This window comes from Stegodyphus dumicola, chromosome 3 (assembly GCF_044657685.1).
Source record: "Stegodyphus dumicola isolate Sdum_Otavi_A_Nest chromosome 3, ASM4465768v1".
Lineage (NCBI taxonomy): Eukaryota > Metazoa > Arthropoda > Arachnida > Araneae > Eresidae > Stegodyphus > Stegodyphus dumicola.
In genome coordinates, this window is record NC_140770.1 from 253878363 (window position 1) to 253892634 (window position 14272).

A 14272-nucleotide genomic window follows, 5' to 3' on the forward strand; every position below is an offset into this window, starting at 1 on the left:
TGTTTTGCATCACTTGGCATCTTTTGGCCTAAAATTATGTAAGAGAGATAAATAAACTAATACAGAGGTGGCCAGTAAATTGCAAAAAGTTGCGCTGTAACTTCGTTTAGAGTTATCACCATGACTACTGAAGGCTACAACTGCAAGCCTCCGACCGGTGCCATGTTCCTCGATATCGCGAAAGCTTTTGACAGGGTATGGCATCGCGGCCTTATTTACAAACTAATCACTCTCAATTTTCCAGATCATTTTATTCGCTTAATAGCATCTTTTCTTAGCGACAGAACATTCAGAATCAAAATCGGTACTGCTTGGTCAACCACCAGAGTAATTAAAGCTGGTGTCCCACAGGGGTCGGCACTTTCGCTGTACCTTTTTAATATTTATACACAAGACATCTCTTGCTAATAGAATCCCTTGCTAACTCTTTGCCGATGACACCGCCATACTTAATAAAGCCTGCACAGCAATCGCCGTAAGAAACCAACTCCAAAACTATCTCATAAAACTGGAAAAATGGCTCACCCTCTGGAGGATTAAAATTAACCCTGATAAAAACAAGGCAATAATTTTTCGTAAGGGAAACATGAAATACTATCCTTCACCCCCTGAAATATTTGACGAAGAAATAGACTGGAGTAATGAAACCAAATACCTTGGAGTCACCCTTGATCAAAAACTTACCTTCAGAACTCACTTCCGCTCCGTAGTACAAAAATTTTAAATCTCCACAGCTACTATGCGACCTCTTCTTGATAGAAGAAGCAACTTATCTACTAACAAATTAATTTATAATAACTAAACTAATTTTAATAACTAAACAAATTAATTTTATATCGCTCCATACTTCGTCCAGCTCTCCTTTTTGCAGCTCCGATCTGGGGACATGCAGCTAAAACCAATATTAAAGAATTACAAATTCTGCAAAATAAAATTCTACGAGAAATTATCAATGCTCCTTGGTATATTCCAAACATCTACATTCACAGAGACCTTCAAATCGAACTTATTCAAGAGTATATTAAACGATTAGCGGTCAACTTCTTTTATTCAGTACAAAACCACAGTAATAGCCTTATTAGATACTCCCCGCATCCCGGTGAAAAATATCGATACCCATGTGATATCCTACCCACATAAGAATTACAACTTTAATTGACTCATTCACGCCTAACTGACTCTGTGGTCTGTCACCCGCTGCTACATCTTGTAACGATACTGAACTTAATTACCCCCCCCTTTTCGCCGGCGCTAGCGCGGACCTGACTCTCTTTTCCGCCTCCCACACTACTCCTGCTTCCAGATTCTTATCAGAAGGTCGAGTAAAAAGATGTTTCTACATTTTGACACTCGAGAATAAAATACGATCTGTGTGTGTACTTTTATGGGGTGAAACAAAGCAAAATAGGAACTGTATTCAGGTAGGTGTATACAGTATGTAACGATCACTAAATATTACTCCGTACAAATCGTAAACTTCTAAGTCATGCTTTTGTTACTGTTGGTACTAGTTAGTACACTTCATTCTTTCTTTACCAAATTATACAATTTCATAGAGCTCGTAATAATTTTTCCATTAATAAGTAATAATTTACAGCATTGGCAGCAGGCGAAAGGACTTCCAGTCAGTCAATCCAAAAATGATGACGACTTAACAGTTGGGTAATGGATATTATTGCAACTTATCTCACTTGTTTGACAATACCATTAGAATACGTCCATGAAATTTATTGTTGCTAAGAACCCAGGATAGCGTCTGTCATTGGCATAAGCCTTAGATACCTTATCGGTGACTATACGACCCTGGAAGGCGAGCCCAAGTATCTCCCATCCTTCTTTTCTTGCTACTAAACGAGTCAAGAAAGCTTTCTGCTCATCGTATATTTTAAGTGCCCCATGCCGCAAAAAACGTTATGCACTACATCTAAGCCCCAAGCCTTCCTGAATCTGGGGCAAACGATACAGCAGCTACCAACACGCATTTTACCGATTTGGCGGACATGCCATAGTGAAGAAGATAAAAGTCAGGGAGCGAGAAATCTTTCCGAGTGAGAAAAACGAACAAAAAAAAAAACAAAAAAAAAAGTAAACCTTATCCTGAAGACCAAAGAAAACTTTCGAGAACTATCGAAAAATTCAGAAGCTACCACTTCCACCCAAAACAGAAGAAATGCAGCTAAATACTAAGAAATTCAGAGATTCCACATAAAAATCAAATGAAGAAAGCTCAACTGATATAATTTGGATAAGTATGATAAAAGAAGTATTTTCAATATTGAAAAGCCTGAAAAAAAGCAGTCATTCGCAGAATCAATTCTGAATGCTGGTCACCATCCTAAAAGCAGCAAAGCTATACATGAATTAGTTCGTTCAAGACGATACCGAAGATATTATTCAGCTTTGCAGCAAAGGAAAAAAAATATCATAATCGTCACGAATCGGAGATTCCACATTCTCTGTCACCAGATGGTGGCACAGCTTTCCCCCTTTTTTTCATTTACAGACACATACGCGTTTAGAGAGCATTTGGGCTAACGCCACTTTGGACTATAAATATTTAAAAACAACATATTTTTCCGAGTTTCCGATATACAGTCTAGCGCGATGGAGATAAAAATGTTTTATTCACTAGCGTGTTGCCACTGTTAGCTTTGAAATTGTTGAGTTTTTTAATTAAAAAATCGTTAAAGTTTTATAAAATATGAAATAGAGTCTAAAACAAATTCCAAATTCGGGTTTCCACGTGCCCATGTTCGTGTGAGGGACTATATTATTCAAAATTTGAAGAGTCTAAGTCCCTTTTTTTCACAATGCGAGAAACATACAAACATTCATGTAGATTATTCATTATTTAGATTTTAATATAATACAGGGCGATAATATTTGGTGGCAACAATTTGAAAAGTATTGAACTCAATATGCCGTTTTGAGAGTAATAGCCCTTCTGGGATAATAACATGTTCAATGGCATAAATTTATCGGATAGAACTAAGCAAATAGCAGGACCTATGTCTGACAGTAAAGCAGCAGAAAATACTATTTGGAAACTGTTGGCAATTTTTTCAATATTTAGAGAGGTTTTTAATTCCCTAGATATTATAAATAATGACCAACAACCTAACAATAATGTAAAACATCCAAGAGCAATACTTAACATATTTAAAAGTAGTAATATTAGTTTCCCTTGTTTGCCTTCTATGAATACTATCCCCCCCGGGGGTCGACGTAGAGAACTCTGCGAAGCTACTGGCTAGGATCTGTACCTAGGCAGTCTCGGCCACGGGGGTATAAAATTTATGAACTTGGTGGTTCTGAAGGCTCTGGGAAAGGTCACTTATTGGCCGGCCCCGGAGTCTGGCACGTCCTAGCGCGGCGTGGTACTAGTAACCTGGGGTTCTCCCCCGGGGTCGCTGGGTAATGCCCCGCTGCGACGGGCTCGCCCAAGCGACTGGTAGGAGCATTAGACGACCGGTGCTGCCTGCTGTGCGTCCCCAGGTGGTGCGCTGCTCTCCTGGAGGGTAATAGTGGAGGTTGAACCACCACGACGTGCCCAAAGGGGGAGTGGACCCGGAATGAGATTGAGTTCTCGATACGGGGAATGCCTTAATCTTCTTCTTCTTCTATGAATACTATATAGTATTCAATTATGTATTTGTCTGTTCTTAATTCGCAAAAAAATAGTTTTCTTCCACATGTATCCATGTGGCGTGTATCCGGGCAATGCACCCTTGTTAAATTAAACCTATGCAAATTCACATCTAAAAGTAGCAAGACTTTTACTTACTAGTTCGTCTTATATCTCCAGGGCTGATACTAGCGGGGGCAAGATAGTGCACAGCACATGGGCGGCCAAATTTAAGGCGGCGAAGTGATTGTCAAACATATTATATTTCTTTAAAAAGTGCCCACCAATTTTAATTCGCACATCGGCCGCCGACGGTCTAGGATCAGCACTGTATATCTCTATAGATTTTCTCATTTCTCAAAATTTCCGACAATAAAGTATCTCAATAAATTGAATTTTTACACTTTATTTACAAATTTACTCATGAAAATATACTGCAAACAGAATAAAATGAGCAATGATTGTAGAGCGAACTATCTTTACTAAAATATTTTGTAATATGTAGTATTTTAAGTGTGCAGATGACACTGGTACTTTTAATATTCGACAGTCCTAGTGGCTGAGAGTGAAAGGCAAGATGGCGAAGATGTGAAAACTGGATTTTGAGGAATCACCCAATCTTTACTTTCACAAATATCAAATCATCTTGGTGGACAAGGCATTTATCCAATCACAGTTCAATACGATAATTTTTATGTACACAGTTTCTAAAAATACGACGTAAGCATCTTAGACCGGAAAGCAAAGCAGCGTGGTGATGGTGGCATGGCAGAAGTAGACGAAGGAAGGGTTCTATTATGAGGCACTTAAGCTTATTGCCTTTATCCCCACATCATCAAAGAATTATTTTCATCGCCAAAAAGAGGGTTCCACAAAGAAAAGTAAAGAAAGAAGACAGAAGTAAGGAAAAGGATTGACGTAGTTGCTTGAATGCAGTGCTTAAATTGCGCCGGAGCCCACCGGAGCCCGTCTCCGGTACTTCTCAATTTTTAAGATTGTAAGGATCTTAAGTTTTACTAACGTTTATTTTATTTTAAATCTTTACTATCACTTCTTATTTTCTACTTCCGGCCAGAATTATAAGCGTGAAGGTATTTATGCAAAGTTTGTCTGGCGAACGCCAAGTATTTAAGTGTGGCTTTTTGCCAAGCGAGAGAGAGGAATCAGTGTGTCGAAGCAGGCCGCTTGCCTTAGAAGTTATGCAGTTGCTTGTTGCCTTCCAGGCCAGAGGTTTTAATCCTCTTGATAAATTTTAAACGTATTGTAGTGTTGTTCACAGTTCTCTGTACTACATACGCTTCCTGTTATTATAAGGCCAATCTTCCACGTTTATTATTCTAAAGTTAAATTAGAGTTTAGTTTTATTTTTATACTTTTACGTTTTGACCCCAAGTAGCGGGTCGGTGTATTCCGAAGTACGGAAGTCATTGTAAATAGAGAAAAATAAAGGGTTTTGTATACCCTTCTTGTGTATCCTGTTTACTTCCCACAGTTTTGAACATAGCTTTAGTAAGCTCTCTGTTCCGAGTTAGGTCCTTGCATGTTCCCGAAGAAGGTTAGAAGGAACATTGAACCTGATAGTGGCGCCCAACGAAGAAGAATAACCATGGCCGAGTTTCAAGAAGAACCTGTGCTGCCTGCAGAAACGGCTCAGAATCCAGAAATGCCAGCTGCCGCCCTGGAAGGATTTGGCTACATCGTCCAGACCATGCGCGCTTCGATGAAACCAGAAGCAACATTTAATGGAAACTCACCGGTAACCAGTTTTTTGGAAAAATTGGATGACCACTTCATGCTCTACCCCGTGCACGAGTTTCAAAAAGTTACCTTAGCTACCAGCGCTTTGAGGGGCCAAGCGCTTAACTGGTTCAAATGTATAGGCAGAAGTCTCTTGGGTCAAGCAGGAAGTCCCACCTATACTTACGAGAATTTCAAGACTGCCCTACTAAAAGCCTTCCCTGTTGTAAGGGATCGTGCGAAATTAGAAACGGAACTTTTCAGTATATATCAGCAAAAAATCGAAAATCTCTCAAGCTTTATTTTAAGAAAAATTCACGTCTTCAAACTCTTGTATGGAAACCGTCCGGATCCTGAAATAATTCAAGTGATTTTGCCGAGGTTACTGCCCCAAGTGCAAGACTTTATTGAATTAAGAAATCTGACTACACTGGAAAAGTTATTTGAGCTAGCAATCCAGTTTGTAAGTAGAAGAACGGCGGACGTCGAAAGAAGACGCCAATATCAACAGCGAAACCAATTTGGTACGCCAAGACAACAGCAAACTCAAGCACACGGCTACGGAGGCAAAGCGAATCAGTGGGCAAGGAAACCCGAGCATTCAAAAACAGCCGGCGAACGTCGACAGTTCAATAGCAATCCAGGAAAAAAGTCTCAAGGCCAGGGGAAAAAGAAGGAAAGCACGGAAATGAAAAATAATTTAAACTAAAACGGATTTCTGCTGACGAGAGGGTGCGGAAATCCGAAGGTCACGAAAACCCCTCTTCCTACAAGTTAAATACAGTAATGGTGAAAAATTTGACTCTTCCGAAGATTGAAGTGTTGGTGAATAATATCCCAGCCACCGCACTCCTGGATACAGGCGCGCAGTGTTCCTGTGTGGCAGAAGATTTTTTTAGGAAGTATTTTCGTAAATATCGCATATATAATTCGGATAATACGACAGTGTTAGCTGCGCAAGGAGAAAGATGTAAGTGCATAGGTAAAGCACCTCTGTATATCCGTATCAAGGACGAACAAGTAAAGGTGATGTTTTTTATAGTAAAGAATCTGCAAGCACATATAATCTTAGGAATAGATTTTCTTTCAGACGCACAAGCAACACTGGATTTTAATGAAGCGTTCCTTAAGCTGACAATGAAACCAGTTCGTGCAGAAAAGGCCGAACCGCCGATGTTAAAACTTGACCACCTCCCTAATGACGAGCAAAGAAGAATCCGACAAGTGGTAAGTGAATTTGCTTCGTTATTTAGTGATATTCCAGGATTTACTCAGGTTACTAACCATAGTATTGACACCGGAGATGCAATGCCAGTTCGCCAAAAACCATACCGGTATGATAAGAATAAGGAAAAAATTATAGAATGGCATATCACCGATATGCTACGTAAAACGATCATAACGCCCATCTCAAGTAGTTATGCTAGCCCGGTGGTTTTATGTAAGAAAAATAATGACTATCCTTTGACACATCCGAAAAGATGGAGATTCGCGATTGATTACCGTAAATTAAACTCCATAACTAAATATCCGGTATATCCGTTACCGATCATTGAAGAAATTCTAAGGAACATAAAATCCACCAAATACATGACGACTTTAGACTTAACGACTGGTTATTTTCAAATAGGGGTTAGGCCTGAGGACGTGCCTAAGACTGCTTTTATAACCAAGTCTGGCACTTATGCATTTTTGCGTATGCCTTTTGGCCTTTCAGGGGCCCCGGCAACATTTCAGCGATGCATGGACATTGTGTTAAGACCTGTTCTTGGAAAGTCCACATTTATCTATTTAGACGATATCATTATTACTAGTGATAATCTCGACCAACATGTACAGGATTTAAGACAGGTTTTTCTTTATTAAATGAGGCCGGTCTAAAAGTTAATGTCGAAAAGTGCAAATTTGCAGCCCCTGAATTAAAATATTTAAGTTACAAAATATCTCAATATGGAATCGAGACAGATGAATCAAAAATAATCGCTGTACAAAAATATCCGACTCCAAACACGGCAAAGAAGCTCTCTTCTTTTCTAGGACTTTGTTTATATTATAGGCCCTTTATAAAAGATTTTGCAGCTATCGCTGAGCCATTGTTGAAATTAAAAAGGAAAAAGGCAAGATTCTCGTGGACGGCCGAAGCCAATAGTGCTTTCGAAAAATTAAAACAAGCATTAACGCAAGCCCCTGTGTTGAAATTTCCTGAAAAGGATGAGAATTTAGAAATTTCAGCGGATGCTTCGGATTATGCGGTAGGAGCGGTACTTTCGCAAAATCAGCAGCCCGTGGCATTTTTTAGCCGAACTTTAAATCAAACACAAAGAAACTATTCCGCGACCGAGAGAGAGGCACTTGCAGTTCTGTTAGCAGTGCAAAAGTTCCGAGTCTATTTTGGAAAGGCGCCAATAACAGTGTACTCTGATCATGTGGCGGTAACTAGATTGTACTCAGGGAAAAATTTATCCCCAAGGTTAATAAGATGGGCACTCAAGCTGCAAGAATATAATCTGGTAACCAAGCATACCCCCGGAAAGGAAAATATCGTAGCAGATGCCCTATCAAGAATTAAAATAGATGAACAAGGTAATACCGTAAAGGTGGCAATGCTCACAGCATGTACAATAAATTCCCGAGAAACTGTAATAACCGAACTGGGTAAGGATCCTGAGTTTGGAAGCATTTATGAGTATTTAAAGGATCCTGAAAATTTTAGCCACCAAGATATTGTGGCGATAAGAAATAGGGCGGCCCATTACGAACTAATAGATGGTCTATTATTCTATACAAAAACTACGAATTCCAACAACGAATTTCGACCTGTTATCCCAGCTAGTCTTAGATTAAATATCCTGCAGGAGCTCCATGACAGCCCTTTAGCTTCTCATGCTGGTATTCGAAAAACTATCCAACGCGTACGCGAGGCAGTCTACTTTCCTGAACTGCAAAAGTTAACAAGGGCGTATGTCCAGTCCTGCCCAACATGTCAAGCAGTTAATTATATTAATTTCCGCCCGGCCGGGTTTCTAAATAGTATTAAATCCGAATTTCCAAATGAAATAATTGGCATCGATTTATTGGGCCTTTTCCCAAAAAGTCAGTTAAATAAAAGTCGCTATCTCCTTGTTATGGTTGATCATTTTAGTAAATGGACCGAAATTGTTCCCTTAAAACGAGCCTCCGCGAAATTAGTTACTGATTCTATTTTAAATAAATATATTTTAAAATACGGGGCGCCCCTAAAAGTTATATCGGATAATGGTCCTCAATTTGTAAGTAATGTATTTGAAGACATGTGGCAAAAACTGGGCATACGTCATTTAAAAATGGTCTCGTATCGGCCGCAATCAAATATAGCGAAACGGGTCAATAGAAATATAGTGAAAATTATCCGCAGTTATGTTAAAAATTTTAATAAAAGCTGGGATATCTATGTCAATGAATTTGCTTTCGCCCTTAGGACCGCAAAACATGATACAACGGGCAAAACTCCAGCTGAGTTATTTCTAGGCAGAAAGATTATAACGCCGTTATATAAATTATTTTATGTGCAACATAGAGCCCCAGAATTTAAAATGGGTGATATAGAAAAACTAATTAAGGAAGCAAAGAAGAATACTGAAGTAGCACAGAGAAAACAAAAATTATATTACGACTTGAAACGACGGTGAGTAACTTATAAAGTAGGGGATGAAGTTTTAAAAATTAAGCATTCACTTTCTTCAGCACCAGAAGATAAGACTTGCAAATTTTTTCCACGATTTGAAGGACCATATGTTATAGAAAAAATAACTCACGCTGTAGTAGTGTTAAAAGCCAGAAATGGTAAAACCTGCTCCGCAAACATTGATCAAATCAAACCCTACTTTGATCGTAATAAAATGCGAATATTTTCAGATCTTTTGCAGGATCCGGCACGGCAGACACCGCAGGCACAAGCTCCAGAGGTGGAAAAACGACAATACAAGGGCAAGCCATTAAGAGGCAGGAGCAAGTGAAAAGAAAATTTCCCCGCGGAAAAATTGAAGGTAGCAAGAAAAAGAAGCCGTTCCACCGTCCAGAAAAGAGAGTTCACGAACACCCCCAGAATGAAGAAAGGAGAAGGACGACGGATGTGAAGAGAACCAGGAGAAATGACGGCAACTATAACCCGGCTCTAAAACGGAAGATCTACTCATCCGACAGGACTCTCCGCAGCAAATGTCGCCGAACTGCGGAAGGGCCATCAGCGGCGGAGGAAAAGTTACAAGGAAAATTTGAACGGCCAGCAACGAGGTCCAAGCAGGAACACGAAAGAAGTTTCCCGGTTCCGCCAAGACCAGCTGCCATCAAACGGCCAAGACCACAAGCAGAGGAGAAGAAGAAGGTATTCAAGGGTGACCGAACTGGTGAAAAAAGGAAGCTTCCATAGGAAGGCACTGAAGTACGAGCCCGTACAAGAAGGAGGATAAATCAAACAACTATCTGCAATACCTTTAAGGACTGGGCCCAGAAAAGGATGTCCGAATATCACAAAGATAAGTAAAATTTTATGTTACTTTGCAAACTTAAGTTAATCTTTCATTCTTACTGCAAGTGGCAGATTTCAAGAAGTTTTACCTCATGCGAGGTCTACCTTTATCGCCAAAAGGGCGAGAAATGAGTTGTTACCGATTTTGGTATTATGTTTTCCAATTACTCGCGCGTAAAACTAAAGTTGATGTATAATAGCGTTGTGTAAAGACTTAAATATTGTAAAAAGTTATTGTATAAATTTTATTTAAATCATTCTAGCAAGAAAGAAGTTTTAGTCTGAAAGACTTTTTGAAATGTAGTAATTCAATGTAGAAAGAATTGGCACTTGCTTTGAAAAGAATAGAAGTTAACAGAATACTACTAATGTATGTTTTCAAATGTGTAAAATTAACGGCATGTTGATATGTTCTTATATACAATGTGAACTGTTATTTTAAATGTTAAGAAATACCGTGATATGGTAAAAGTGAATGTTAAAATTTTTTATTCGTGTGACTGTAAAAAGACTAAATCATGGTGAATATGTGTTAAAGGTTGAATGATGTAGTTAGGCTCTCTGACGCTACACTTTAGAGTTAGCCACTTTTAGAATAGTACCTCAGGGTTTAGAGTTGAAATTAGGGTGTGTTACGAGGTCTTGGCATGTTGAATTTTAACACGTTAGTGTTTTGATTGTAGGAGGAAGTGTGGAACACGTAGACAGAAACACATTCGTGTTTAGTGTTCTTTTACAACACATGTCAGAGAGCACGGGGAGAGATAATTAAAATAGTCATGAATGAAATAAGAATGTTAAGAGAAGTATAATTATACATGTTACTTGCCATTTCATTGTGTAACATTTCATTAAACTAGTTTTCCTTCCAGATCTCTGGAAGGAACCAGATTTGAATAAGAGCTCCTGTTTGGATGCAGTACAGATGAAAAAAAATTGTGTATCCTGGGAGCTGCTATTGTAAAAACAAATTTCTTTCTTTTAAATTTCTAGTTTCTAGCAAAAAATATTTGTAAAAGATTGGCCTCGCGTTAGATTCTAGAGCTAAAAGTTTTCAACAAGGTCGTTTTAGACCTCAGTTTCAAACTAATTAACTCTGGCGGGAAGTATGTAAGGATCTTAAGTTTTACTAACGTTTATTTTATTTTAAATCTTTACTATCACTTCTTATTTTCTACTTCCGGCCAGAATTATAAGCGTGAAGGTATTTATGCAAAGTTTGTCTGGCGAACGCCAAGTATTTAAGTGTGGCTTTTTGCCAAGCGAGAGAGAGGAATCAGTGTGTCGAAGCAGGCCGCTTGCCTTAGAAGTTATGCAGTTGCTTGTTGCCTTCCAGGCCAGAGGTTTTAATCCTCTTGATAAATTTTAAACGTATTGTAGTGTTGTTCACAGTTCTCTGTACTACATACGCTTCCTGTTATTATAAGGCCAATCTTCCACGTTTATTATTCTAAAGTTAAATTAGAGTTTAGTTTTATTTTTATACTTTTACGTTTTGACCCCAAGTAGCGGGTCGGTGTATTCCGAAGTACGGAAGTCATTGTAAATAGAGAAAAATAAAGGGTTTTGTATACCCTTCTTGTGTATCCTGTTTACTTCCCACAGTTTTGAACATAGCTTTAGTAAGCTCTCTGTTCCGAGTCAGGTCCTTGCATGTTCCCGAAGAAGGTTAGAAGGAACATTGACCCTGATAAGATAAATTACAATTTTAGCCAGAGCGCACCGGAGCCCTAAATAAGATGAGCTCCGGTACTTATATTTATAAAACTGCACCACAATTTAAAGGGAAAAAATTTAGAATTCCTAAAGTTTTAGTTTAACAATAAGCAGACTTTGCAATACTCTATTTCCCTAGAAATACGAACTCATGAAAACATGAGACGTCCAAATAAAGTCTCCTCAATCACATGCGGAAACCTTTCCCTTTAAGAAGGGCAATAAATTACGGGGAGTTTGTTTAGGAACGTGTAAATTTCTCGCCATGCCATCGTATCTAGTGTATTGTTATTGATGCTTAAAGTTAGTTATCCTCGCAGGAAGGAAAATTTGCGTTCTTAAATGTGCGTTAAGTGACAGCGAGTACAATAAGAGTGAAATACTGAGATAAACTGCTCAAGCACGTTCTATACATCGTCTTTCCACAGTATCCACTTAAGTAGGGGAAAGCGTAAACAGCAACTTTACATTCATTCTTAGAATTCAGATTCGGGACTCATTTTACCCCTGACACACATCTGCTTAATGGCTATAATTATATCAGCAGAGAGCCGCGGTCAAAGATAACGTTCTCTCTCACCAAGATTCCCCTCATTTTTTGTTTCCACCCACTTATACCCTCATTCTCTTTCGCCCTGGAATTTTCATCAGCTATACTTTAAGTATATTTAATTTTTGTGATGATAAAAGAACTTCTCCCCTCCTACGATAAGAGCTTAAATTGGGCCAGAGCCCACCGGATCTCGGCTTCGAGGCTTCTTAGTTTTTGTAATAAATCATAACTCTAGCCGGAACACACAGGAGCCCTGAATAAGAAGGCTACGGCACTTCTTTTATGCGATTGAATAACAATTTCAGTAGAAATTTTATCTCAAAAATTTTATTTTAAGAATAAAATTATATTAAAAATCGCGTATTTAATTTCAATTTATCTCTTTACATTTTATTTAATTTTAATTATTTAATTACTTCAATCTTTAATTATTTCAATAAATAATAGTTAATTATCTAATAATTATCAATTAAATTATAATTAATTATTTATATAATAATTAATGATTAAATAACAATTAACATTAAGTAAATAGCTATTGATTAATTTGATAATAATTAACTATTTAATTTTAAAATTATTAATGTGTGTGTGTGAATATGGCAAAGCCTCGAGGGCTATCTGCCTAAGAGGAGGGATGCCTTCGTGGAGGACTTTCTAAGGGAAACTGGCTCGTATACACGTTACACATGGGGAAACCACGAAAACGCCCATGCAGCCAGCCCGTTCGCGGGATTCGAACCTCGGACCGAACTACCAGGGTTCAGCGACTTTACCGCTCGGCCGCTGGTGGGCCTAAAATTATTAATGAGTTTAATAATTATTTTATTTATTTATTTACTCTTGTTAATCTTTGCTGACGGTCTTCCATAGGGCTCTGGCACTTCTAATCTTAGAAATTAAGCCCTGAGTATAACTAAGCTGCGATTGGTTAATTTTAGGTTGTTATATAACGTGGAAAGATCTCAAATTCGGGAGAACAGATGAACTTAGGAAACAGAACTTAAGAAAGTCCTGATTCAGAAGGATGAAACATGCATTCGGAACTCATTAATCAACTTGGTTTAAAACACTTTTCCCTTAACAAGTTCTGGTTGAAGCGTTAAACAGATGAGATTAATACATTATAATGTATTTCTCCCACTTCCCTAGCGTGCCTTCGTGGTGTAACGGTAGCACGCTGGGCCGGTATTCCAGAGGTCCGTGTTCGATTCCCGGCGAAGGCGGTTGCATATTTTTCATCTTTTCTGCTTCCAATTAACCTAACGACTCTACAAGTGGTGGCCGAACTAAAAGGGTTGTGGATGATGATTCTACGCACCCAGGATTTGGCGACTAGGTCCCCTAAAACCCTAGTCGCCCTTTAAAAAGGGGAGTATATAAGGTATTTCTCCCACTTCCCTAGCGTGTCTTCGTGGTGTAATGGTAGCACGTTGGGCCGGTATTCCAGAGGTCCGTGGTTCAATTCCCGGCGAAGGCGGTTGCTAATTTTTCCTCTCTCTGGCTTCCAAAAACCTAATGTCTCTACAACATAGCTTTTAGTTTTTTTGTTTTATTTAGAATTTTTTCAGTTTAGTCTACGTATTTGAAGTTTCTTTTAATTTTAAGCGCACTTCTTTTGGTTACGTCTTTCCTGGAGAAAGAATTGGTTAGGGCCTGCATAAAGAAGAATTTATAATTTTTCATTTTAGTTACGACTTCTTCTTTTTAATTTGAATTATATATATATATATAATACAGAGCGAAAATTTCTACTGCATAGTTACGGACAATTTATACAAAACGATATTTCACGAAAATAACTAAGTCTGTTATTGACAGCCCTAGTGACGCAAAATTTCACTCCGATGCATTTAAAAGATCTGAAATTTCGAGCAATTGTGTAAAGTAAAACAATTTTATCATCCACGTTTACTTTTCGGAACAGTGTGAGATCGTATTTAATTGTTCATTCAAATTTAATAGTGTATCACTGATTATAACAAATTAAGAAATTTCAGAGCAATAAATTTATTTCTTCGGCCTTGTTATTATCGAATACTATATGCACCTGTGAATTACAGTAGCTAGATATATTAAAATCCTTACATATTTTTCTTTATTATAACAGCTATTTCAGGCCACTAGTAAATTG